At 44.7% G+C, this 27,937-nt stretch overlaps 1 protein-coding gene across 2 annotated transcripts in view; it reads left to right on the top strand.

Moving 5' to 3' along the window:
* Positions 1 to 27,937, top strand: part of LOC124031422 (prickle-like protein 2) — a 112,640-nt gene that overhangs the window by 24,588 nt on the left and 60,115 nt on the right. The gene's annotated exons all lie outside the window — the stretch shown is intronic.

Genomic DNA, 27,937 nt, shown 5'->3' with positions numbered 1-27,937 from the left:
ATGCTGCTAAATGTTCAGACTAACCGCCACTGTAGTCCCCTTGACTCTGGCTCTGTCCTCATGCTGCTAAATGTTCAGACCAACCACTACTGTAGTCCCCTTGACTCTGGCTCTGTCCTCATGCTGCTAAATGTTCAGACCAACCACCACTGTAGTCCCCTTGACTCTGGCTCTGTCCTCATGCTGCTAAATGTTCAGACCAACCACCACTGTAGTCCCCTTGACTCTGGCTCTGTCCTCATGCTGCTAAATGTTCAGACCAACCACCACTGTAGTCCCCTTGACTCTGGCTCTGTCCACACCTGGACTGATAAATGTTCAGACTAACCGCCACTGTAGTCCCCTTGACTCTGGCTCTGTCCTCATGCTGCTAAATGTTCAGACTAACCGCCACTGTAGTCCCCTTGACTCTGGCTCTGTCCACACCTGGACTGCTAAATGTTCAGACTAACCACCACTGTAGTCCCCTTGACTCTGGCTCTGTCCTCATGCTGCTAAATGTTCAGACCAACCACCACTGTAGTCCCCTTGACTCTGGCTCTGTCCTCATGCTGCTAAATGTTCAGACCAACCACCACTGTAGTCCCCTTGACTCTGGCTCTGTCCACACCTGGACTGATAAATGTTCAGACTAACCGCCACTGTAGTCCCCTTGACTCTGGCTCTGTCCTCATGCTGCTAAATGTTCAGACTAACCGCCACTGTAGTCCCCTTGACTCTGGCTCTGTCCTCATGCTGCTAAATGTTCAGACTAACCGCCACTGTGGTCCCCTTGACTCTGGCTCTGTCCTCATGCTGCTAAATGTTCAGACTAACCGCCACTGTAGTCCCCTTGACTCTGGCTCTGTCCTCATGCTGCTAAATGTTCAGACCAACCACCACTGTAGTCCCCTTGACTCTGGCTCTGTCCTCATGCTGCTAAATGTTCAGACCAACCACCACTGTAGTCCCCTTGACTCTGGCTCTGTCCACACCTGGACTGATAAATGTTCAGACTAACCACCACTGTAGTCCCCTTGACTCTGGCTCTGTCCTCATGCTGCTAAATGTTCAGACTAACCGCCACTGTAGTCCCCTTCAAATCAAATCAAATTTATTTATATAGCCCTTCGTACATCAGCTGATATCTCAAAGTGCTGTACAGAAACCCAGCCTAAAACCCCAAACAGCAAACAATGCAGGTGTAAAAGCACGGTGGCTAGGAAAAACTCCCTAGAAAGACCAAAACCTAGGAAGAAACCTAGAGAGGAACCGGGCTATGTGGGGTGGCCAGTCCTCTTCTGGCTGTGCCGGGTAGAGATTATAACAGAACATGACCAAGATGTTCAAATGTTCATAAATGACCAGCATGGTCAAATAATAATAAGGCAGAACAGTTGAAACTGGAGCAGCAGCACAGTCAGGTGGACTGGGGACAGCAAGGAGCCATCATGTCAGGTAGTCCTGGGGCACGGTCCTAGGGCTCAGGTCCTCCGAGAGAGAGAAAGAAAGAGAGAATTAGAGAGAGCATATGTGGGGTGGCCAGTCCTCTTCTGGCTGTGCCGGGTGGACATTATAACAGAACGTGGCCAAGATGTTCAAATGTTCATAAATGACCAGCATGGTTGAATAATAGTAAGGCAGAACAGTTGAAACTGGAGCAGGAGCATGGCCAGGTGGACTGGGGACAGCAAGGAGTCATCATGTCAGGTAGTCCTGGGACATGGTCCTAGGGCCGAGGTCAGTTGAAACTGGAGCAGCAGCATGGCCAGGTGGACTGGGGACAGCAAGGAGTCATCATGTCAGGTAGTCCTGGGGCATGGTCCTAGGGCTCAGGTCCTCCGAGGGAGAGAAAGAAAGAGAGAAGGAGAGAATTAGAGAACGCACACTTAGATTTACACAGGACACCGAATAGGACAGGAGAAGTACTCCAGATAAACAAACTGACCCTAGCCCCCCGACACATAAACTACTGCAGCATAAATACTGGAGGCTGAGACAGGAGGGGTCAGGAGACACTGTGGCCCCATCCGAGGACACCCCGGACAGGGCCAAACAGGAAGGATATAACCCCACCCACTTTGCCAAAGCACAGCCCCCACACCACTAGAGGGAAATCTTCAACCACCAACTTACCATCCTGAGACAAGGCCGAGTATAGCCCACAAAGATCTCCGACACGGTACAACCCAAGGGGGGGGGGAAGGAAACCCAGACAGGCCGACCACAACAGTGAATCAACCCACCCAGGTGACGCACCCCCCCCAGGGACGGCACGAGAGAGCCCCAGCAAGCCAGTGACTCAGCCCCCGTAACAGGGTTAGAGGCAGAGAATCCCAGTGGAAAAAGGGGAACCGGCCAGGCAGAGACAGCAAGGGCGGTTCGTTGCTCCAGAGCCTTTCCGTTCACCTTCCCACTCCTGGGCCAGACTACACTCAATCATATGACCCACTGAAGAGATGAGTCTTCAGTAAAGACTTAAAGGTTGAGACCGAGTTTGCGTCTCTGACATGGGTAGGCAGACCGTTCCATAAAAATGGAGCTCTATAGGAGAAAGCCCTGCCTCCAGCTGTTTGCTTAGAAATTCTCCCTTGACTCTGGCTCTGTCCACACCTGGACTGATAAATGTTCAGACTAACCACCACTGTAGTCCCCTTGACTCTGGCTCTGTCCTCATGCTGCTAAATGTTCAGACTAACCGCCACTGTAGTCCCCTTGACTCTGGCTCTGTCCACACCTGGACTGATAAATGTTCAGACTAACCACCACTAGTCCCCTTGACTCTGGCTCTGTCCACACCTGGACTGATAAATGTTCAGACTACCACCACTGTAGTCCCCTTGACTCTGGCTCTGTCCTCATGCTGCTAAATGTTCAGACTAACCGCCACTGTAGTCCCCTTGACTCTGGCTCTGTCCTCATGCTGCTAAATGTTCAGACTAACCGCCACTGTAGTCCCCTTGACTCTGGCTCTGTCCTCATGCTGCTAAATGTTCAGACTAACCGCCACTGTAGTCCCCTTGACTCTGGCTCTGTCCACACCTGGACTGATAAATGTTCAGACTAACCGCCACTGTAGTCCCCTTGACTCTGGCTCTGTCCACACCTGGACTGATAAATGTTCAGACTAACCACCACTAGTCCCCTTGACTCTGGCTCTGTCCACACCTGGACTGATAAATGTTCAGACTACCGCCACTGTAGTCCCCTTGACTCTGGCTCTGTCCTCATGCTGCTAAATGTTCAGACTAACCGCCACTGTAGTCCCCTTGACTCTGGCTCTGTCCTCATGCTGCTAAATGTTCAGACTAACCGCCACTGTAGTCCCCTTGACTCTGGCTCTGTCCTCATGCTGCTAAATGTTCAGACTAACCGCCACTGTAGTCCCCTTGACTCTGGCTCTGTCCACACCTGGACTGATAAATGTTCAGACTAACCGCCACTGTAGTCCCCTTGACTCTGGCTCTGTCCACACCTGGACTGATAAATGTTCAGACTAACCGCCACTGTAGTCCCCTTGACTCTGGCTCTGTCCTCATGCTGCTAAATGTTCAGACTAACCGCCACTGTAGTCCCCTTGACTCTGGCTCTGTCCTCATGCTGCTAAATGTTCAGACTAACCGCCACTGTAGTCCCCTTGACTCTGGCTCTGTCCACACCTGGACTGATACATGTTCAGACTAACCACCACTGTAGTCCCCTTGACTCTGGCTCTGTCCTCATGCTGCTAAATGTTCAGACTAACCGCCACTGTAGTCCCCTTGACTCTGGCTCTGTCCTCATGCTGCTAAATGTTCAGACTAACCACCACTGTAGTCCCCTTGACTCTGGCTCTGTCCTCATGCTGCTAAATGTTCAGACTAACCGCCACTGTAGTCCCCTTGACTCTGGCTCTGTCCTCATGCTGCTAAATGTTCAGACTAACCGCCACTGTAGTCCCCTTGACTCTGGCTCTGTCCTCATGCTGCTAAATGTTCAGACTAACCGCCACTGTAGTCCCCTTGACTCTGGCTCTGTCCTCATGCTGATAAATGTTCAGACTAACCGCCACTGTGGTCCCCTTGACTCTGGCTCTGTCCTCATGCTGCTAAATGTTCAGACTAACCGCCACTGTAGTCCCCTTGACTCTGGCTCTGTCCTCATGCTGATAAATGTTCAGACTAACCGCCACTGTAGTCACCTTGACTCTGGCTCTGTCCACACCTGGACTGATAAATGTTCAGACTAACCGCCACTGTAGTCCCCTTGACTCTGGCTCTGTGCTGCACACTTTTAGAGTCCGGTTAACTTTGCCTCAGTTCAACCCTTCTCTGTAAAGCAAGCCACTGTCTATATCATCTCTCTCATACACACCCACACACACTCTAATTTCTGTCTGTAGAGTGGCTCTTTCTCATTCAGCGCAGATATCAAAGGCTCACATATTTATCAGTCTTCTTGGGGTGTAATTGGTTTCTAGTTTGATTGGAACAAGAGCAGGCCTGATCTGGTCTTATGTATTTACTCAAATCCTCCTCTTCCATATTTAGCCTCTTTCATGCCGACTGAAGCCAAATAGACATACTGTCTAATGAATGCTGTATGCGGAGTAAAATGTCAACTGTTTAGGGAGAGGGAGTGATGCATAAGACATGAAAAGGCCGTTTTTGACCTATGAAAAACCGTCCTGTACACAGCAGTGTGGGAATCTTCTGTCATGTGGGGACACATCGCCCATAAACAGTGACTTCGCCTCAGCAGGCCCGTATGGGTTTCAAGGTGCATCTGGTTTGGATCACAGTCCCTGTGTTTCTTTGTCTTTTGATGTGTTTAAATAGTGATGCAGACTATGATTACTCTGAGTGTGGATCCAGAGCATTGATGCATGTGTAAACGTTCCATCTGGTTCCTGCTCTGGTGTCCACTCCTGGCTGAGACGACTGCATAGTCCCACATTTCTCTCTCTAGATGTTCACGGAAGAGTGAAAGTGATATGTTTCGATGTAGGGACGTTAGGGCTTGTGTTGGCAAGCCCTATGTTTTCAGAAGGATAGGCATATGTGGTATGTGACATCGTCCTGCTCCTCTCCTGTCTGAGGTGTCCCCGAGTGAGATCGTGTTACAGCTCTTTGTCTCAATCTCACAGGTGGGGTTGGGAGATGTGTGTTTGGCATCGTGGGGTAGGGTGGGGTACAGGCTGGGGGTGTGAGCAGGTGCCAGATGCCTGATCCTCTCCTGTGACAAAGGGATGCCCAAAGGCTTGTGTGTGTCTGCCTCCAAGTTGGGGTGGGGGGGGGGGGGGATTTGTTGACACGTGTCCTCTATCAGCTTGTGTATCTATCCATTCATATGGTCCAGTTTGGTGTGTTTTGGTGGATGTTTATGGAAGACCCAGACAGACTGTCTGACCTGTAGAGACTTTAGGCCTGGGTATGAATGTCTGTGTTGCGTAAATGTGATGCTGGTCTTCAGCAGAACAGTGGCCTTGCCTGTCTCAAACTTGACATTTTATTATTAAATCTAAAATGAATCCATCTCAATCAACTGATGATTTTGTGTGTGTGTGTCCCATCAGACACACACACACACAGACTGTGTCTTTGTTCCAGGTCCAGCTCTGTAAGGGTAGAAGAGCACTCCCATAGTGAGTGTTAAGGCCTCAGCCTCCGTTTACGCCAGTGACGGACATCATGTGACATACATCAGATCATGTGAATCCTCAGTTATGCAGACCACGAGCAAAAGATTCTTCCTCTATTTCACTCTCCCTCCCTCTGCCTCTCCACATATCTTTATCTGGTAAAGTCAGGCATGTCCTGCATGTGGATTGGTGCCACAGCCTCTCTCTCAATGCAGACTCAGCCTTTGCCCTGTTTGAACTCCAACTCAGGCAAGCTGTGCACCTTTAGAAATAATGAATAATGAATTTGGACTAGAAGGAGAATGTTTGATGTGCGTGTTGTGAGTTTGTGTGTAGGCCAGATGGTGACGATTTGAATGGAATACATAACATTAAGATGGGCCCCAGCCTTCTCTCCTACTGGGACTCACTGTGACAATTCCTTATTTTACTAACAAGGATCAATATTTGTCAATCAATGGAGATTTGAAAGAAGTCCATAAAAGAGGGATTGTGCGGGTGTGTGCGCATGCGTGCATATGCCTGTGTGTGTCAGTCAGGCCTTATTGTATTAGCCTTCGGTAAAACCAGTGCATATATTAGCCCGAGGCGATGGACTGTCGCGTGTGATTAATGGCGTGACACAATTGAGTGGAGAGTGGACATGCCTTCTGCCCAGACACAAAGAGTCTGTCTCTACACCCACAAAGACCCTGGCCCAATACAGGCAGCTTCATCACCGAGACAGTCATCAGGCCTGGCCTGCTGGAATTGGATTTGAGCAGCCAGCACCTGTGAATCCCAGTAGGTTTGAATGATGAGGGAGACACCAATAGACCACAGTCCTTCTGTATTGGAAATGGGCCCCGAAGGGCCACAGTCATAATATTAATTCAGCGGGGCTGCTCAGGCGTTTGTGTTTAGGCTGACAGCTCTAAGTGATCTTCAGGGTCTTCCGCTTGGCTGTGCAGTCAGCGTGCTTTGCTAAGAACCGTGGGGATTTCAGAGCTACAGTATTGCTGAATGGCAGCTGTAATTCATCTCTGTCTGATGAAAACCTCGCAACTCCATTCATGTACTGAAAGCAGTAACTCCCCTAAATGTACTCTGAACATTTCATGACACTATGTCCAATAAAATGTATACAAAATAGCTTCTGAATACTAATTGTATGTTCGTTAATGGGAAAATAGGTGTTTTCCATTTCCTGAAGAGTGTATTTTGGAGATGAGAGGTATACAAAGGTCAAATGAAACAAAGGTCGTACACATTATACAGTAGCTATTGCTCCCATACAACATTGCTACAATGGTTTGGTCTGTGTTTTTCTGTTAACACCTTAGTGCAAAATGATGGGGCGTATGACAATGCTGATTTCAAAACCATTACAAAAGTGTAATAATTTGCTCCTCTATTCTTACAACTGTTTTCTAGCTTTTCACCCACCTATTGTTGAGCCCCTTTGTCCTTGCACAATACCAGGGTGAGGGATATTCATTTGTGCATCCTTTAATCCCATTTCAATGAACCTCTGAGACGGACTGTTTACATTGATGGATCTGGAAATATGTTCTCAGCCAGACAGGTTGTTGTGGTGGTCTGTGTGTGTTATAACCAAGCCTCTAGTGCTGTGTTGTCCATTTAGTTTACTCCAATTAGTGGAGGGGTGGTAGGGTTAGGGCACAATAAAATATATATATATTTATATGCGGTGTGTGTTTATTTTAATGTATTTATTTACAAACACATATATGGAGGGGGATCTGAAATGATGCAGACAATTACATTGATGGATGCCACAATCTATCTACAATATTAAAGCTGATTAAAAAAAAGTCAATATTTCTATTTTCTAAAGCCTCTAGTGTTGATGATCAAACCCGTCGTGTACGGTTTGATAGCTGTGCTCTCGGCACCCTGGAAATGATGCCTTTCTGAAGAGGCCCCTTTCTCCTCCGAGCTGTGGATCTAACCACGACATCAGACGCCTTCTGTGTCAGACCCCAAATTATCAGGCTATTTTCAGACAGCACGATTCCCCTCTTTACCCTGTTCAAAGGCTTCCCCCCCCCCCCTGCGCCTTCCTTTCTTCCTGGTGCGATAACACTCTCCAATTGAGGGGGCTCAAAATATTTGTAATCTTCATAAAGAGCCGCAAATGGAATTATTATTATTTTTAAATCCCGGTGGCCGATTATCAGGCATTTGATTGCGTAATAAGGGGTTTCATAGCTTGAGTAGATCAAATGTGGTGTTCGCTTATGATTTGACATGATATGCAAGGCCGTTGGGAGGGTACGCCTCTGCTGCTGCTGTGCCAGCCAATCCCAGGTCCTTGCTTTCTAAACATGAGTATATGATTAGGGGTCGCCAAACAAGATTACATGATGAGAATTTTGCACTGTAAGTTGGAGGGTTTCTTTTACAAGTCGCTCTTCAGATGTTGCCTTTCTCTCTGTATACACACACACGCACACAATAGGTTCCATACAGTTCAGTAATGCATGAGTAGCTTTGTGATTGCGCTATAGACCTGTGCTTAACTTAAACTTGACTGTGACAGAGTTTGCAGTAATCCTTTGCCTGCCATCTGTTGTTTGACCTCCTCCTGGTCAACAGAGATCGGATGAGGAACCAGCTCTTTAAGCTGTCCGTCAGTGTGTGACTGTCAGTCAGTGAGTCAGCTGAGCTGGGACCAGGGGTGAGGCGTCATTAGTAAGCCCCAGTGTAGGCCTTGTTTTGGGTAAATAGGGTCAAGAACTTGCCCAACGTCCACATGTGGAAGCTATTTTGTCGTGAGTGTGCATCAGTCATACTCAGTTGTCAGAGCAGATGCACACCGTAGCAATGGCTGGGGGATGTGACTATTATGGAGCTGAAATCATGATGAAAAATAGTCTCCACGTGCCCTTAACGGATAGCTTGTAGGACAACAGATCATTTTTACATAGGCCTAGTTCATTAGACAAGTTTGAAAAGTCATTACCTATTTTGATTGCCAATGAATACGTACGTTTACATGCACACTAGTAATTGGATATTTAACTGATTAAGGCAGTAGTCATGTAAAACCTTACTCTGCTTATCTTAATCGAAGGAAGGTCAACATCGAAGTAAGCATATGGCGATTAAAACACTAGTTTTCTGAGCAATATTTCAAATTCTTAGGACATCTAAACTAGAGGTTGACCGATTTATAATTTTTCAACACCGATACTGATTATTGGAGAACCCAAAAAGCCGATACTGATTTAATTGGATGATTTATTTATTTGTAATAATGACAATTACAACAATACTGAATGAACACCTAATTTTAACTTAATATGATACATCAAAATCAATTTAGCCTCAAATAAATAATGAAACATGTTCAATTTGGTTTAAATAATGCAAAAACAAAGTGTTGGAGAAGAAAGTAAAAGTGCAATATGTGCCATGTAAGAAAGCTAACGTTTAAGTTCCTTGCTCAGAACATGAGAATATATGAAAGCTGGTGGTTCCTTTTAACATGAGTCTTCAATATTCCCAGGTAAGAAGTTTAGGTTGTAGTTATTATAGGAATTATAGGACTATTTCCCTCTATACCATTTGTATTTCATTAACCTTTGACTATTGGATGTTCTTATAGGCACTTTAGTATTGCCAGTGTAACAGTATATCTTCCGTCCCTCTTCTCGCTCCTCCCTGGCCTCGAACCAGGAACACGACGACAACAGCCACCCTCGAAGCAGCATTGCTCATGCAGAGCAAGGGGAACAACCACTCCAAGTCTCAGAGTGAGTGACATTTGAAATGCTATTAGCGCATACCCCGCTAGCCATTTCACATCGGTTACACCAGCCTCATCTCGGGAGTTGATAGGCTTGAAGTCATAAACAGCGCAATGCTTGACGCACAACGAAGAGCTGCTGGCAAAATGCACGAAAGTGCCGTTTGAATGAATGCTTACGATCCTGCTGCTGCCTACCACCGCTCAGTCAGATATGTGCATAATTGTATGCTCAGTCAGATTTATATGCAACGCAGGACACGCTAGATAATATCTAGTAATATCATCTAGTGATTATGATTGATTGATTGTTTTTATAATATAAGTTTAATGCTAGCTAGTAACTTACAGTGGGGCAAAAAAGTATTGTCAGCCACCAATTGTGCATGTTCTCCCACTTATAAATATGAGAGAGGCCTGTAATTTTCATCATAGGTACAATTCAACTATGACAGACAAAATGAGAGAAAAAATTCCAGAAAATCACATTGTAGGATTTTTTATGAATTTATTTGCAAATTATGGTGGAAAATAACTATTTCGTCACCTACAAACAAGCAAGATTTCTGGCTCTCACAGACCTGTGACTTCTTCTTGAAGAGGCTTCTCTGTCCTCCACTCGTTACCTGTATTAATGGCACCTGTTTGAACTTGTTATCAGTATAAAAGACACCTGTCCACAACCTCAAACTGGTCTTATTATTGGTGGAGTGCGGGGGTGTTGGGTCATTATGAGCTGCAGCCCTGCTCTTATTATTGGTGGAGTGCGGGGGTGTTGGGTCATTACGAGCTGTAGCCCTGGTCTTATTATTGGTAGAGTGTGGGGGTGTTGGGTCATTACGAGCTGCAGTCCTGGTCTTATTATTGGTGGAGTGTGGGGGTGTTGGGTCATTACGTGCTGCAGTCCTGGTCTTATTATTGGTGGAGTGTGGGGGTGTTGGGTCATTACGAGCTGCAGTCCTGGTCTTATTATTGGTGGAGTGTGGGGGTGTTGGGTCATTACGAGCTGCAGTCCTGGTCTTATTATTGGTGGAGTGTGGGGGTGTTGGGTCATTACGAGCTGTAGCCCTGGTCTTATCATTGGTGGAGTGCGGGGGTGTTGGGTCATTACGTGCTGCAGTCCTGGTCTTATTATTGGTGGAGTGTGGGGGTGGGTCATGAAGAGCTGCAGTCCTGGTCTTATTATTGGTGGAGTGTGGGGGTGTTGGGTCATTACGAGCTGCAGTCCTGGTCTTATTATTGGTGGAGTGTGGGGGTGTTGGGTCATTACGAGCTGCAGTCCTGGTCTTATTATTGGTGGAGTGTGGGGGTGTTGGGTCATTACGAGCTGCAGTCCTGGTCTTATTATTGGTGGAGTGTGGTGGGGTGGGGGTGTTGGGTCATTACGAGCTGCAGTCCTGGTCTTATTATTGGTGGAGTGTGGGGGTGTTGGGTCATTGCAGTCCTGGTCTTATTATTGGTGGAGTGTGGGGGTGTTGGGAGCTGTAGCCCTGGTCTTATTATTGGTGGAGTGTGGGGGTGTTGGGTCGTTACGAGCTGCAGTCCTGGTCTTATTATTGGTGGAGTGTGGGGGTGTTGGGTCATTAAGTTCTCTGTTGTTTTTTTAAAGAGAACAAGTTTGATTCAATTGAAGGTAGCCTAAATAGCATTTTTTCATACTTTTATTGAAGGAGACATTTCTACAGAGAGATTTCTGATATTGGAAATGATTTTTACATCTAAAATGTCTCAACCTTGTATTATTCCGAAATGGTTGGATAACATCACCTCTTTCCTAGGGGTGTTTTTTTTAACTGAGATCTGTGGGGAAAGGTTCTGCACTGCATGAGCCTTATAGTGCTGGATATGCTATGTGCTTTTCAGAAAGCTAAGTCCTGCTCTTGTGCCATCACACACACACACACACACACACACACACACACACACACACACACACACACACACACACACACACACACACACACACACACACACACACACACACACACACACACACACACACACAGTAGTCACACACACACACACACAGTAGTCACACAAATGCACAATGCCGCCGACCTGAAAGCCAGGCTAACTTTGAGTTCTTTGGCAGGCTCAGCCCAGTGGATCCTTCCAAGTTCTCACAGAGATGGTAATGAATTAGAAAGCCCAATCAGTCCATTCTGAATACTGCTGTCCTAAAACCTCATTAAGACACAGTGATGGGTATGAAGGGTACAGTTGAGCTTTCCTTGCCTTTCTCCTGTGTCAGCATTGTTCAAATCCCAGAGTTGAGGAGCACCGAAGCCAAGAGCTCTGCTCAACAGACTGAACTACTTAGTGATTTGTGTTGCGATTAATGCATCTCCCATATGCTGCTGCACACAAACCGTGCCAGAGCAGCAGCATAAGCCAACGGTATGCACCCCTCACTTTTATATGAGTTTACCTTCCAAGTAGCTCATATGAAATGGGCTCCACCACATGGACTGTGGATTTGTGTTAACACAACATTGATGTGATTGTAAGTCAGTGGCGACCCGTCAGTCAGGGCAGGTTGGGCAGAGCCCCACCTGTTTTGAACCCCACATCAGTTTGCAAACAATGTAAAAAAATAATAATAATAATAATAATTGAGAATAAAGCATAAAGGCGCATACAAATATGGTCTCTTTATTTGTTGCTATCTTGAGTAAGGCAGCTCCAAAATGCAGGTGTTTCAGCCTTGCTCAGTGCTTTCTGTGGTGGTGGGGCAACCAGCGGAAAATACAGAGTTTAGGGGTTGGTAATGTTTTACATTTGCGCCATGATTGGCTCAGTGTTCTGTCACTCATGGGGACACTACGTCACCGCCATATATAAAGGTAGAGCTCGAAATCTCAAGCCCCTTGGGTGCTGCCATAGAGTTACATCCAAGAAGGCAGAAGGTCATTGGCCACAGATAAAGTGACGTCAATTCACGTTATAGCTACAGTAGCTTTTATTGGACTGATCATGTCAACGTCATACTTTCCAAATCTTAGCTAGCAGTCGTCATTGTGAATCAAGTCGACAATCTACTGGCAAATCCTTTTAATCCTTGTCATATGAAGAGAAATTATGGATAAAACGTATCGGTGCTCATCAGCCATTGGACATGAACGTTACACAACAAGTTGGAAAATCGCAAATTCAACAATGAGTGGTTTGGAAGGAATCAATGACTAACTGCAAGCGTTGCAAAGCAATCACTAGCCCTTTATTCAGTGGTGGCTGTGTGGTCCCAAGTCTGGATTTAAGAGTTTCTTTTCCATGCTTAAAATTATAAACATTCAACATTGGCCATGCTCTCAATCCAGCATGATTTCTGTCGCGCTCAAGACAAGTGTTAACTCAGAACTGGGAAATCTGACTTCAGTGAGTTCAAGACAACAGGGAACTCAGGAAAAAACTAGCTCCGACTGGGAAAATACTTTTTAAACGGTCAGGCAACTCGGAATTGTAAGTTGGGAACTCAGGTTTCTTTCTAGAGCTACGACCTGAAAATCACTGACATCATTAGGATTCGACCTTGTTTTTCTCTGAGTTCCCAGTTGTCTTGAAAACAGCAATAATCCAGAGAATGCCAGATGACAAAATTTGCCCAAGAAGGACTGCCGCGCTACCTTCCTGTTCATGTGAGCACAGCACAACAAGGTGAGCCAAAAATGTATTGTATGCTGCTGCTTAAGTGATGTAATATGCCAGTGAGATATGTATACTGTAGCTAAGAAAGTAAAATTATATGCTGTGTAGTAAGCTGTTAGTAGCCCATGTGCCTCATCCTAATAATTTGGTTTATTTTACCCTCTTAATTTCGCCTACTGTTCTGACTTGGTGGTGCACATGAAGCCTATAAACTGTTTTAGAGAAATGTAATCATATTGTAAGAGCTTTCGGTGTCTGCTTATATGCCACCATTATTTATCCTACGGTTCTGACTTGGTGTACAGTCTGTCGCTGTACATTTCAAAAGTGCTGGACAAATAGTTATATTTGACAACGTCCATCCTAGCTCGCTCATTGATGTCTTATTCGAAATGACGGATTGCCTCTTATCCGCTCGTCGTCCCCTTATGCCACAGTTTGTACATCTCAATTGTCAGTAGGAACTACATTTGTTTAAGCAAGTCAGCCATATCAGCTATGTTTTTTAAAAAGGCAGTAAATGAGGCTGAATGAACTGTTTCGCTGCCAGACAAGGCTCCGCTGATAACCAGGTGTAGCAGTGGTAAGGTGCTGGGACTCTGCTGTTAGGACATAAAGCTGTCCCAACAGTTTGTGGACACCATTTGGCAACGTTATAGTGCAGTTAGTGTATTGTTTATTGTGTTGTGTAGAGTCTTTGCTGGCATGCATCCCTGCAAAATTTGTTTGTTTGCCCCACCAAGATTTCCAAGCTAAAATCTCCACTTGTGTAAGTAGAGGGCAGGTTGGCTGTTCTCCTTCACCAGTCATAATCTGACTATATTAGATGCAATGACCCATATGGGCTTCCTCTGCCATCTCCCTCTCTGGACAACGGGTCTGCCTGGAGTGGGAGGGCAGGCAGCCTGGTGTCTCCGTGAAACGTCGGTGAAACAAGGAAGGCAGCATGGGTGAGGGTAGGTCTGCATGTGATATGCCAAGCGGGTGGTGTTAGCTTTATTAGAAGTCATCTTTAATTAGACCACCTGGCTCAGCGGAGCCAGTCTGTCCAGAACAGAACCCACCGCACCCCCATGCTCAACTCTGAAGGAAATAGATTCTGACTGCAGGTCCAATGGAGGAGAATGTAAATCAGTTTTGAAAAGTTTGTGTTCTGGACATTTCACCACCTTAACAGTAGCTACTTCCCAGAGAAAAGACAGGCTTTGCTGGTGTGTGTGTGTGCCTGCGCGTGCATTTGCGTTTTGTGTGTGTGTTTCAGCTCTTGTTTCCAAGTGGTGTAAATTGGCTGCTAATAGCGGAGTCTGGGCCGGTCTCCATGGGAGGTGGATTTAGAGATGACCTGTTGCAGGATCACCAGCAGGGATGATTATCTCACCAGACCAACACTTTGAAGTTGTGCCCTCCTTCTGTTTATCTCTCACTCGCATTGATTTACATCTGCTAGTTGCTAAGCTTTGTAGTGCAAAAAGAAACCCAGCTTCGCGTTTCGCTAATGAGCTCCCATTTCCAGAAATGAATATCTTTTAGGAATGAGGTGGACCTTTTTCAGGTAAAAAAAATATGCAATGCTAGTGCAATTAATCTTTTTTTTTTGTGAAATGGGGCCATCTTATTGAAGTTTGTTCATCTGAAACTTTTTGTCATGGACTACTGTTTAGAGAGCGGTATACTGCAGCACTGTGACATCAGTCTGTCTGTTTGAGCTCTGAAATAGACTTTCAGTGAAGTGTCAACCTTCCTTTGTGTGTGATGTATGGTCTACTGGGACATCTAGCTATGTCTATTGATCTTTTCTTTTCAGATACAGTATACAGCCTGGGGTTGGCAGAGATGGGCAGATAAAGAGAGTGAAGGAGAGAAAGAAGGTGTGTGAGAGGGACAGTGAGACAGACCGAGAGAGATGGAGATAGACAGGGAGCCTGAGAAAGATGGAGAGAGCCAGACAGGGGAGCCTGAGAAGGAAGGAAGTAGGGAGGTGAATCTATCCTAAATGCTTGTTTCCATTTTCCATGGTTTGGACTCATTACAGATGTGATTCAGGATCAGTACAATAACCGCCATCTCGCCTGAGCCCATGTTCTCCCTCTCAGTCGCTCGTCCCTTTTCACGATTCTCGTCTCTGCTCTCCACTCATACCCATCAGTCAGAAAGAAAACCGATGAAGTATTTAACGTGAAAAACGTTTATCTTCCAAGATCGCTATAATTTGTCCTACGTTGTGGGTTTCAGCAGTATAACTTTTCTGTTATGTGCTGTATAAACTGTCAAGCTGTGGAGAAAAGACTAGTCTGTGGTCTAAACACCACATGAAGAGAAGCAAGATATTGACGGTAGAGTGTTTGCGCCTGGAACCGTATTTATCTTCCACATCTGCTTTGCATACAGTGCCTTCGAAAGGTTTTCAGATCCTTTGACTTTTTCCACATATTGTTACTTTACAGCCTTATTCTAAAATTGATTAAATAGTTTTTTTCCCCTCGCCAACCTACACAAAATACCCCATAATGACAAAGCAGAAACTGTTTTTTTTAGAAATGTTTTAAACTGAAATATTATATTTACAATACTATTCAGACCCTTTACTCAGTACTTTGTTGAAGCACCTTTGTCAGCGGTTATAGCATTGATTCTTCTTGGGTATGACACTACAAGCTTGGCACACCTGTATTTGGGGAGTTTCTCCCATTCTTCTCTGCAGATCATCTCAAGGCCAAAAAACTCAATCTTGGTTTCATCAGACTAGAGAATCTTGTTTCTCATGGTCTAAGAGTCTTTAGGTGCCTTTTGGCAAACTCCAAGCGGGCTGTCATGTGCCTTTTACTGAGGAGTTGCTTCCGTCTGGCCACTCTACCATAAAGGCCTGATTGGTGGAGTGCTGCAGAGATGCTGGTCCTTCTGGAGGAATTCTAGAGCTCTGTCAGTGACCATCTCCCTGACCAAGACCCTTCACCCCCGATTGCTCAGTTTGGCCGAGCGGCCAGCTCTAGGAAGAGTCTTGGTGGTTCCAAACTTCTTCCATTTAAGAATGATGGAGGCCACTTTGTTCTTGGGGACCTTCAATGCTGCATACATTTTTTGGAACCCTTTCCTAGATCTGTGCCTCGACACAATGCTGTCTCGGAGCTCTACAGACAATGCCTTTGACCTCATGGTTTGGTTTTTGCTCTAACATGGCCTGTCGACTGTGGGACCTTATATAGACAAGTGTGTGCCTTTCCAAATCATGTGCAATTAATTGAATTTACCACAGATAGACTCCATTCAAGTTGTAGAAACAGCTCAAGAATGATCAATGGAAACAGGATGCACCTGAGCTCAATTTCTCATAACAAAGTGTTTGAAAAATTATGTAAATAAGGTATTTCTGTTTTTAAATTTGAATACATTTTCCCAAATTTCTAAAAGCCTGTTTTTTTCTTTGTCGTTATGGGGGTATTGTGTGTAGATTGCTGAGATTTAATTTAAATCATTGTTAAAATTCATTTTAGAATAAGGCTGTGACATAACAAAATGTGGGAAAAGTCAAGGGGTCTGAAAGCTTTCTAAAGTTCATTCAATTTTCACAGGATAATCAAATGAACAATTAATTTGAGTCATTCCATTCATCAAATCAAATAATGAAACTTATTTGTAAAACTCCCTTGTGGCAGGAGAACGCTTTGTTTAACCTTGCCGCCGTCTCGCTCCCTCTCTCCACCAGAGGTTTGTCTAATGTTATTGTGAAAATGATTTGTGGGTGAGAGAGGGAAAGACTGAGACTGAGATGGAGGGACAAGAATGAAAGAGGCGATGAGGGCATGATAAGAAGATACTCTTATTTTCTCTCCCTCCGGATTATATATCTTTTTTTTCCACTTTTTTTCTCTCCAGAATGTATCTCGCTCCCTTCACATGTTTTTGTAGTTTTAGTACAGCTTTAGTGCGCACTGTGCTACTAGTATCGAAAAACCCGACCCTAGACAACACCCACTGGGCAAATAACTGTTGAGTAAATGTTGTTTCGAAGTCATTTCAACAAAAAAATTCAATCTGATGATGTTGAATCAACGTGGACAACGGATTTTGATTTGCAAAATGTCATCAATGTAAGCAATTTTCATATTTTTAATTTTTATTTTCCCTAAGTCAATGACATGGTGAATTATTTTGTTGAATTCACATTAGTTGACAACTCAACCAAACGTAAATCAAAACTAGACATTGAACTGATGCCCAGTGGGAAGTGACTAGGGTCTGGTTTCAATGATGGACTCTTTTGGCATAGAGGAACTACCTCACTACCTACGTCACTAATTTACATTGACGACCCGTCATTCAGAGCAGAGCCCCACCTGATTTGAGCCCCATCTGTTTAGCTATGAAAAAATAATAAACATTTGTGATTTTGTTTTTGCCTGGTTTTCATGTGATTTTGTCATTAATACGTGTGGCATATCAGTTTGCCAACAATTAAAAAAAATAAATAATTGAGTTAATAAAGCCGCAGACAAACATGGCCACTTTTTTTTATTTCTTCCGGCAGCTCCAAAGGGCAGGTGTTTCAGCCTGGCTCAGTACTTTCTGTGGTGGTGGGGCAGCCAGCAGTAAATACGCAGTATAGGAGTTGGTCATTTTCCCTAGTTGGACTGTGATTGGATCAGTATTCTCACTCATGGGGACACTATGTGACCGCAACATCTACGGGGAGAGCTAGAAAAGTCAAGACCCTTGGGTGCTGTCATTTGACTGACCATGGCAACATCATACTTTCAAAATCTTCGCTAGACAAGTAGTCATCTTCATGAATCACGTCGACAATCTACTGGCAAATCCTTTTCAATCATATGAAGAGAAATGATAGATAAAACGTTCCGGTGCTCATCGGTCATTGGACATAAACATTACACAACAAGTTGGAAATCCCAAATTCAACAATGAATGGTTTGGAAGGAATCAGTTTGTGGGCACCGTTTGGCACTGTTATAGTGCAATTAACATATTGTTTAGCGTTGTGTAGTGGCTTTGCTGGCATGCATAAAAAAACATTCTGGGGAGTTTGCCCCACCAAGATTTACATGCTAAAAAATTGCCACTGCTAATTTATCTGCTTGAATAAAATACAACGTAGGAGCTAGCAGATGGAGATTACTGAGGTTATTTTTAATGAGTGCATTTCGCAAGTAGATAGTTTGCAAGCAAAATTCTTTCAGTGGTTTTAGTGAAGGTAGTTGATGCAAACTTTGGTTTTGAATGTAGACATTCTGGCATGTCTGCCTTGTAATTTGTTAAGAGAGTTGTCTGTCTGAAGGGAGCCCACCCTTTTTTTGCCAACATAGTCCATAATTGTAACCAGACCCTAGTCACTGTTGCCTAGGGTTGGGTTTTCGAGACTACTGTGCTACCAACATATAGGAGGACCTAGCCAGAGAGGCAGAATTTCAAATCTAAAATGTATTTCTCCTCATGTTCAACCTTCACCAGGGACAGAGTGGTGTTAGCAGATTTTATTCATTTTTTTTAAAGATTATATATATTTTTTTACAGCCAGGGAAATAGCAGCTCATCTGAGAGATTTAGAACTCCTGAACCATGAACAGCTAGACCTGGACACAGATAGGACACACCGTGTGCTTGTGTGTGTGTGTGTGTGATATCACTGTCACCCAGGTCCATAGAGAGACGCCAGCCTCGTGTCAGCTCACTTGGTGGTGTCTCGACTGTGGTGTCTCGACTGTGGTGTCTCGACTGTGGTGTCTCGACTGTGGTGTCTCGACTGTGGTGTCTCGACTGTCTGTCAGCCCAGACCTTAAATCTCAGAGCTGACATATTATACACTCATTATAGATATTGAGGCCTATCTGAGAGTCATTACGAGTGTACCTAGAGTTTGCATGCATAATGACAAACAGGGAATTCACTTGTTTTTTGCTATAGAATATTTGTCTTGAAATATAACAGTTGTTCATAGACCAAATGAATCTTCATGTTATAATTAATTCAACAAAATCCTAACTTTTACGTTGGTGATAACAATGTGCTCATTTAGCAATACCATGTAGAGTAGATTTCTGTCTCGCAGCCAGTCAAATTCCTCTTATGAATTCATTTTTCTCTTTGAGAACCGGCTCTTTGATTTATGACACACATTGCCGTTCCATCCTCCATCCAGCCCTCTCCTTTTAGACTGACGTGTACAGGTCGTCACCAGCAGATCACATGATGGCTCATCTGACAACCACTTACTGTGCCATGTTCTAGAAATACGCCAGAAAGTAAAAGAGCAATTGAATAGCCTTTCATTGCAGAAGTGATTTAGCTCACTGCAAATTGCTTTCTGTATTGTGTTCCACAGAGAACTAGAAGGGGGTGAGAGGAGGGAGGGAGGGGAGGCTGGTTGGCTGGCTGGTGTAATTGTCAAAGGGGGGTAGATGGGTACAGTAGCCAGGTCACATTACAGTGAAGTGACCCCACACTGTTACTGCTGCTTATTATTAAATCATTCCTGATGTCTCTCCTTTTTTGTGTTGTGTGCTCTTTTATGTTCATGTGTGTAGGGCACATGGAGTGTGTAGGGCACATGGAGTGTGTAGGGCACATGGAGTGTGTAGGGCACATGGAGTGTGTAGGGCACATGGAGTGTGTAGGGCCTGCTGACCCTCTCCTCACTTCACAGACAAAGGCAGCCTTTGAGCGCCTGCTTTCCATGGCCCCCAGATCATCCTTTTGTTCCTCTCCTCCCTGTCTGCCCAGAAGACCAGGGGGGAGGTCTGTTGGCTCGCTCCTGCTCTTTCCCTACCTGCCTACCTCCCTTTCTGTCTGTTCTCTCTCTCTCTCTCTCCCTACCTCCATCCCCTCTCTCTCTGACTGAAAGTGGGTTTGTTTGGCTTCCTTGGAGAGTGATATATGACATCTGTTTGTCTGGTCGTCCCTAGTGGCACATGGAAATGCATCTCCGGTATTTTCTCTGTGCTGTCTAAGCAGAGGGATGAAAAGGGATGGCGGGGTGTGGGGGAGCCTCTCAGTGTGAGAGGCGAGAGGAGGACCTGTTTTTCTGAGAGATAAAAATCACTCATGTGGAACAGGGAGAGGAGCTGACACTGGCTTCATGAAGTTTACACGTTGCTGTCAAGGAGCTTATTGCCTTTTTTCATCCCTTTTGATAGACCGCTGTAAAACTGCTGTCTTCCTCTGGAGTGTAGTTTCACCCTCTGCTTCCTGTCCAGTTCAGCTCCTAACCTCTCTAACGGCTCTGCCTCAATCCACAGCTCTCTGTCAGAAGGAGACATTACCGAAACATATATAGGTCTTCTGTGATCTCATTTTCAATGTCATTTTATTTCCAGCATCTCATTTTCTCTTAAATACTTTTAACCCATTTGATACCCCCTTCTTTAAACAGTCATTCCATTATGCATGCAAAGAAATCATAGTAAATTAAATATTCATAAGGCCATACACAGTGGCCCCCAAGGAAGGATCATTTTGTGCTGTCAAGTTGGGTTAGTGGCCAGGATCTATAGATTGAGCGTGTGAGGAAGAGGAGAGATGAAATGAAAAGGGAGAGATCAAGGAGAAAGGTGTGGAAAGACAATGATGGAAACAGAGAAAGGATGACATTTTTAAGGAGAGAGGATGAGAGCGAGCGAGGGTGATGCAGAGTGGGTGGTAACAACATATCAACTCCATTGTCAATGGAGACAATATCTTCTGATTGACAGTGCCACCGTTTAACACAGAGAGCTGGTACCGGGGGGGTTCTGCTGTTGTTTGGCTGAGCCACGCGTGGATCTGAGGAAATGTTAAGGGAATTTTATATTGGAATATGGGACCATTTGCCTTTGTTTGGGAAACTTTTCAAATCAAATGTTATTAGTCACATACAACAGGTGTAGACCTTACAGTGAAATGCTTACTCACGAGCCCCTAACTAACAGTGCAGTTTCCAAAAAATATGGATGAGAATACGAGATAAAATTAACAGGTAATTAAAGAGCAGCAGTTAAAAATAACAAATAACAATATGTGCGGGGCACCGGTTGATGAGGGGCACCGGTTAGTTGAGGTAGTATGTACATGTAGGTAGAGTTATTAAAGTGACTATGCATAGATGACAACATAGAGGGGGGGGGGAGCAATGGAAATAGTCTATGTAGCCATTTGATGAAAGGTTCAGGAGTCTTATGGCTTGGGGGTAGAAGCGGTTTAGAAGCCTCTTGGACCAAGATTTGGCGCTCTGGTACCGCTTGCTGTGCGATAGCAGAGAGAACAGTCTATGACTTGGGTGGCTGGAGTCTCTTGACAATTTTTAGGGCCTTCCTCTGACGCCGCCTGGTATAGAGGTCCTGGACGGCAGGACGCTTGGCCCCAGTGATGTACTGGGCCGTTCGCCCTACCCTCTGTAGTGCCTTGCGGTCGGAGGCCGAGCAGTTGCCATACCAGTCAGGATGCTCTCGATGGTGCAGCTGTAGAACCTTTTGAGGATCTGAGGACCCATGCCAAATCTTTTCAGTCTCCCGAGGGGGAATAAGTTTTGTTGTGCCTGCTTCAAGACTTGTCTACATGTGCTTAGACCATGTTAGTTTGTTGGTGATGTGGCCACCAAGGAAGTTGAAGTTCTCAACCTGCTCCACTGCAGCCCCATCGATGAGAATGAGGGCGTACTCGGTCCTCTTTTTCCTGTAGTCCACAATCATCTCCTTTGTCTTGATCACATTGAGGGAGAGGTTGTTGTCCTGGCACCACACTGCCAGGTGTATGACCTCCTTATAGGCTGTCTCTTTGTTGGCGGTGATCAGGCCTACCACTGTTGTCATCTGCAAATGTAATGATGGTGTTGGAGTCGTGCCTGGCCATGCAGTCATGAGTGAACAGGGAATACAGGAGGGGGCTGAGCACGCACCCCTGAGGGGCCCCTGTGTTGAGGATCAGCGTGGGGGATGTGTTGTTACCTACTCTTACCACCTGGGGGCAGCCCGTCGAAGTACAGGATCAAGTTTCAGAGGGAGGTGTTTAGTCCCAGGCTCCTTAGCTTATTGATGAGCTTTGAGGGCACCATGGCGTTGAACGCTGAGCTGTTGTCAATGAATAGCATTCTCACATAGGTGTTCCTTTTGTCCAGGTGGGCAAGGGCAGTGTGGTGTGCAATAGAGATTGCATCATCTGTGGCTCTGTTGGGAAGGTATGCAAATTGGAGTGGGTCTAGGGTTTCTGGGATGATGGTGTTGATGTGAGCCATGACCAGCCTTTCAATGCACTTCATGGCTACAGATGTGAGTGCTACGGGTCGGTAGTCATTTAGGCAGGTTACCTTAGTGTTCTTGGGCACAGGCACTGATGGTCTGCTTAAAACATGTTGTTATTACAGACTGTGACAGGGAGAGGTTGAAAATGTCAGTGAAGACACTTGCTAGTTGGTCAGCACATGGTCGCAGTAATAATATATAATAATAATATATGCCATTTAGCAGACGCTTTTATCCAAAGCGACTTACAGTCATGTGTGCATACATTCTATGTATGGGTGGTCCCGGGGATCGAACCCACTACCCTGGCGTTACAAGCGCCATGCTCTACCAACTGAGCTCCTGGTAATGTGTCTGGCCCTGCAACCTTGTGAATGTTGACCTGTCTAAAGGTCTTATTCACATCGGCTGCAGAGAGCATGATCACACAGTCTTCCAGTACAACTGGCGCTCTCATGCATGTTTCAGTGTTGCTTGACTCAAAGCGAGCATAGAAGTAGTTTAGCTCGTCTGTTAGGCTCTTGTCACTGGGCAACTCTCAGCTGTGCTTACCTTTTGTAGTTTGTAATATTTTGCAAGCCCTGACACATCCGACAAGCGTCAGAGCCGGTGTAGTACAACTCGATCTTAGTCCTGTGATGACGCTTTACCTGTTTGCTGGTTCGTTGGAGGGCATAACAGAATTTCTTATAAGCTTCCGGGTTAGAGTCCCACTCCTTGAAAGCGGCAGCTCTAGCCTTTAGCTCAGTGCGGATGCTGCTTGTAATCCATGACTTCTGGTTGGGGTATGTACGTACTGTCACTGTAGGGATGATGTCATCGTTTATTGATGAAGCCAGTGACAGATGTGGTGTACTCCTCAATGCCATTGGAGGAATCCTGGAACATATTCCAGTCTGTGCTTTAAAAACAGTCCTGTAGCTTAGAATCTGCTTCATCTGACTACTTTTTAAAATCTAGTCATTGGTGCTTCCTGCTTTAATTTTTGCTTGTACGCAGGAATCAGGAGGATGGAATTCAGATTTGCCAAATGTAGGGCGAGGGAGAGCTTTGTATGTCTGTCTGTGTGGAGTATAGGTGGTCCAGAGGTCTTTTCCCTCTGGTTGCACATTTAACATGCTGTTAGAAATTTGGTTAAACTGATTTAAGTTTCCCTGCATTAAAGTCCCCGGCTACTAGGAGCGCCGCCTCTGGGTGAGCGTTTTCTTCTTTGCTTATGGCGGAATACAGCTCATTCAATGCGGTCTTAGTGCCAACCTCTGAATGAGGTGGTATGTGAAACAGCTACTAAGAATACAGATGAAAACTCTCTCGGCGGGGGCACGTGAAACGTCTGCCTTCTGCTCCGGCACCATCTTAAATATTTTGAGGGAAGCAATGGGTTTTAGATGAGAGGAGGAGGGAAGGGAGAGAGCATATGTTTTGCGTCATTGTGGATGTGCTTGCTGATGAGCGGGAAAAGCATTTCATGTTTTACACCCCAGGACTTCAGAATATTTTTTTTTAGAATTCACTCTCTGCCTGCCAAAAACAAAGACGTCTTGTGTGGAAGACAAACACGAGACAAACATTCCAGGGTTTTTCTTATTTTTTTACATTGTAGAATAATATTGAAGACAACAAAACTATGAAAAAACACAGTATGGAATCATGTAGTAACCAAAAAGTTATTTTATATTTGAGATTTTTCAAAGTAGCCACTTGATGACAGCTTTGCGCACACTTGGCATTCTCTCAACCAACTTTATCATGTAGTCACCTGGAATGCATTTCAATTAACTGGTGTGCCTTGTGAAAAGTACATTTGTGGAATTTATTTCCCTCTTAATGCATTTGAGCCAATCAGTTGTTGTGACAAGGTAGGGGGGTATACAGAAGATACACAAAATGTCAAGAACTTTGAAAGTTTCTCCAAGTGCAGTCGCAAAAAGTGTGCAAAGCTGTCATCAAGGCAAATGGTGGCTACTTTGAAGAATCTCATATCTAAAATGTATTTAGATTTTTTTAAACACTTTTTCTGGGTTATTCCCTGATTCCAGATGTTTTGATGTCATCACTATTATTCTACAATGTCGAAAATAGTACAAATAAAGAATAACCCTTGAATGAGTAGAATGGGTGTATCCAAACTTTTGACTGGTACTGTATAATAAAGGAGGCTGCAGTGATGATGCAGTGAATGGATCATGCTCAATTCCCATCCTGTGAATGTGTAGCAGATGGACGGTCTATAATCAGAGGCAGCAGAGGTCTGTAGCTCAGCTGTGATGGGCGGGCTGGCTGGCTGCATTCTGTGGTTTTGCAGTCAGTGACTCCATCCCGCTGAGAATGAGTTACAGATGGCTGATGCTGCAAAGCCGCTGGCTGCCGGGAACTGACTCAGGAGTCACATCCCTATGACCCTCTCACCTCCTGTTCACTGGGGGATTACACTCCCAACTCTGGATAGACCAGGGTTCTAACAGGACTTAGTCTTGTTTTAATTTCCTTTTGGTGGCCACAGATCTGAAAGAGGGCTGCACTGTATAGAACAATATGCTGTAGCTTCACCTACATATTTATGGATCTCCACCATGTTGAATAGCTCTGACATCTCCTATCAGGTATATGACTAATAGCCAGAAGACAGGGGGAATGAAATGAGACACCCAGGCTGTATCATCACTGTCTATGGAGAAGAATTAGGATGAGGTCAAGGCTCCCTCAGTCTCTCTCCCTCTGTATTAACAATCACTGCTACAATGGGGTACTGTTAAGCTGTCGCTTTCAATGAGAGGGACAATAATCCTGCCTTCACAGACTTGTGCATGCACGTGTGCGTGAGCCTGTGTGTGTATCCAACTATCCCTGGAGAGAGGACATGGGAGGAGTAGATGAATGGCAGAGAGTAGGAAGGGTGAAGGGAGGGATGAGAGAATAGGCTTGAGCCTTCTGTAGCAGTGGCTTGATCCTCAGCTCTGATCCCAGTCCCCAGAGTCTATGTTCTGTTCTGGAGTCTCCAAACTGCAGGTTGGAATTTGCATGGGCTTTCTAGAGAGGGAAACAGCTGGGCATTGTGAAACAAAATCCATCCTCTATGTGGCAGGAAGTGTTTTCAACCTCATTCATCTACTGTCTGCTCTCTTCTCCGTCGGTTCAGAGAATAAACAGATCGAAAAATAGCTATCAGAGACAAATCTGTCTCCTCTCTGCCGACCCTGGCCCCTGACCTCCGCTAACTTTGTACTGCAGTCATACTGTCACTCTCTCTACCTCTCTCTCTTTCCTTTCCTCTCTTTCATCCTCTTTCCTCTCTCTCCTCTCTCAATTCAATTTAAAGGGGTTCATTGGCATGCGAAACACATGTTTACATTGCCAAAGGAAGTGAAATAGATAATAAACAAAAGTGAAATAGATTACACTTACAAAAGTTCCAAAAGAATAGAGACATTATCAGAAGTTAGGATAAGACCCAGAAGCAGACAGTTCAAATCACAGACGATGGGGCAGAGGGTTGCGAGACAGAAGTTTAATCCTTGATACATGTGGTGACTTTACTTTCATTACTCTGATGACTGTTATTTATTTAATCCACTAACTATGTTTAATTGTTACCCAAATTAAGTTAATCATGTAACAACTAACTCATTAGGAATTTGGGGCACCACGGAAGAGGTTGTTTAATGAGTTACTATCTCACAAATTAAACTCTAATCTATTACATCGATAAACAGTCACTTTTATCATATCATCATTCTGACAAGTTGTAAACTCACGCATCTGCAAAAAACCCAGCCTTATTCATGATTCAGTACTACACAAATCGGTTTATTTATTCACTAGCTAACTAAATAATAACACAGAATAAACATACACCCTTTACATGAGACACGTGTCCCTAGTGGACTGACTAAAATATGACGGATTGTTACAACGAGTGGAGAGGGAGAGAGAGCTTTTCACTCTGGAAGATAGCTAGACAGCCGTGTCGACGGTTCCCATTGGTGATGATAGTCGGAGAATACGGTGATTTGAGAGTAGGATGGGATGGTTTGCAGTGTAGTGGTATGGTCCCTCTTAGATTCCCTTTCCTCTATCTGACTCAAGACAGCTAATCAGCTGTCTGGGTGATTGTCTGAGAGGTGAGCTTTTCGCCTACACCTCGTTGATTATTCAGGATTTGGACATAAGCTGCAGCTCGCCGTCTCTCTGGTCTAAAGGAAGGCACGTTTATTTCTTAACCTCGTGTTGAGGTTCAAAGTTCCAACCATTTTAAACATGTAGCTACAGTTCCTTGCGAAAGTATTCAGTCCCCTTGAACTTTGCGACCATTTGCCACATTTCAGGCTTCAAACATAAAGATATAAAACTGATTTTTTTTTGTGAAGAATCAACAACAAGCAGGACACAATCATGAAGTGGAACGACATTTATTGGATATTTCTAACTTTTTTAACTAATCAAAAACTGAAAAATTGGGCGTGCAAAATTATTCAGCCCCCTTAAGTTAATACTTTGTAGCGCCACCTTTTGCTGCGATTACAGCTGTAAGTCGCTTGGGGTATGTCTCTATCAGTTTTGCACATCGAGAGACTGACATTTTTTCCCATTCCTCATTGCAAAACAGCTCGAGCTCAGTGAGGTTGGATGGAGAGCATTTGTGAACAGCAGTTTTCAGTTCTTTCCACAGATTCTCGATTGGATTCAGGTCTGGACTTTGGCTTGGCCATTCTAACACCTGGATATGTGTATTTTTGAACCATTCCATTGTAGATTTTGCTTTATGTTTTGGATCATTGTCTTGTTGGAAGATAAATCTCCGTCCCAGTCTCAGGTCTTTTGCAGACTCCATCAGGTTTTCTTCCAGAATGGTCCTGTATTTGGCTCCATCCATCTTCCCATCAATTTTAACCATCTTCCCTGTCCCCGCTGAAGAAAAGCAGGCCCAAACCATGATGCTGCCACCACCATGTTTGACAGTGGGGATAGTGTGTTCAGGGTGATGAGCTGTGTTGCTTTTACGCCAAACATAACATTTCACATTGTTGCCAAAAAGTTCAATTTTCGTTTCATCTGATCAGAGCACCTTCTTCCACATGTTTGGTGTGTCTCCCAGGTGGCTTGTGGCAAACTTTAAACGACACTTTTTATGGATATCTTTAAGAAATGGCTTTCTTCTTGCCACTCTTCCATAAAGGCCAGATTTGTGCAATATACGACTGATTGTTGTCCTATGGACAGAGTCTCCCACCTCAGCTGTAGATCTCTGCAGTTCATCCAGAGTGATCATGGGCCTCTTGGCTGCATCTCTGATCAGTCTTCTCCTTGTATGAGCTGAAAGTTTAGAGGGACGGCCAGGTCTTGGTAGATTTGCAGTGGTCTGATACTCCTTCCATTTCAATATTATCGCTTGCACAGTGCTCCTTGGGATGTTTAAAGCTTGGGAAATCTTTTTGTATCCAAATCCGGCTTTAAACTTCTTCACAACAGTATCTCGGACCTGCCTGGTGTGTTCCTTGTTCTTCATGATGCTCTCTGCGCTTTTAACGGACCTCTGAGACTATCACAGTGCAGGTGCATTTTTCAGTTTTTGATTTGTTAAAAAAGTTAGAAATATCCAATAAATGTCGTTCCACTTCATGATTGTGTCCCACTTGTTGTTGATTCTTCACAAAAAAATACAGTTTTATATCTTTATGTTTGAAGCCTGAAATGTGGCAAAAGGTTGCAAAGTTCAAG

The sequence above is a fragment of the Oncorhynchus gorbuscha genome, linkage group LG03, assembly GCF_021184085.1.
Source record: "Oncorhynchus gorbuscha isolate QuinsamMale2020 ecotype Even-year linkage group LG03, OgorEven_v1.0, whole genome shotgun sequence".
Lineage (NCBI taxonomy): Eukaryota > Metazoa > Chordata > Actinopteri > Salmoniformes > Salmonidae > Oncorhynchus > Oncorhynchus gorbuscha.
Note: the sequence above shows the minus strand (reverse complement) of the source record. Positions and strands in the feature narration are given on the sequence as shown.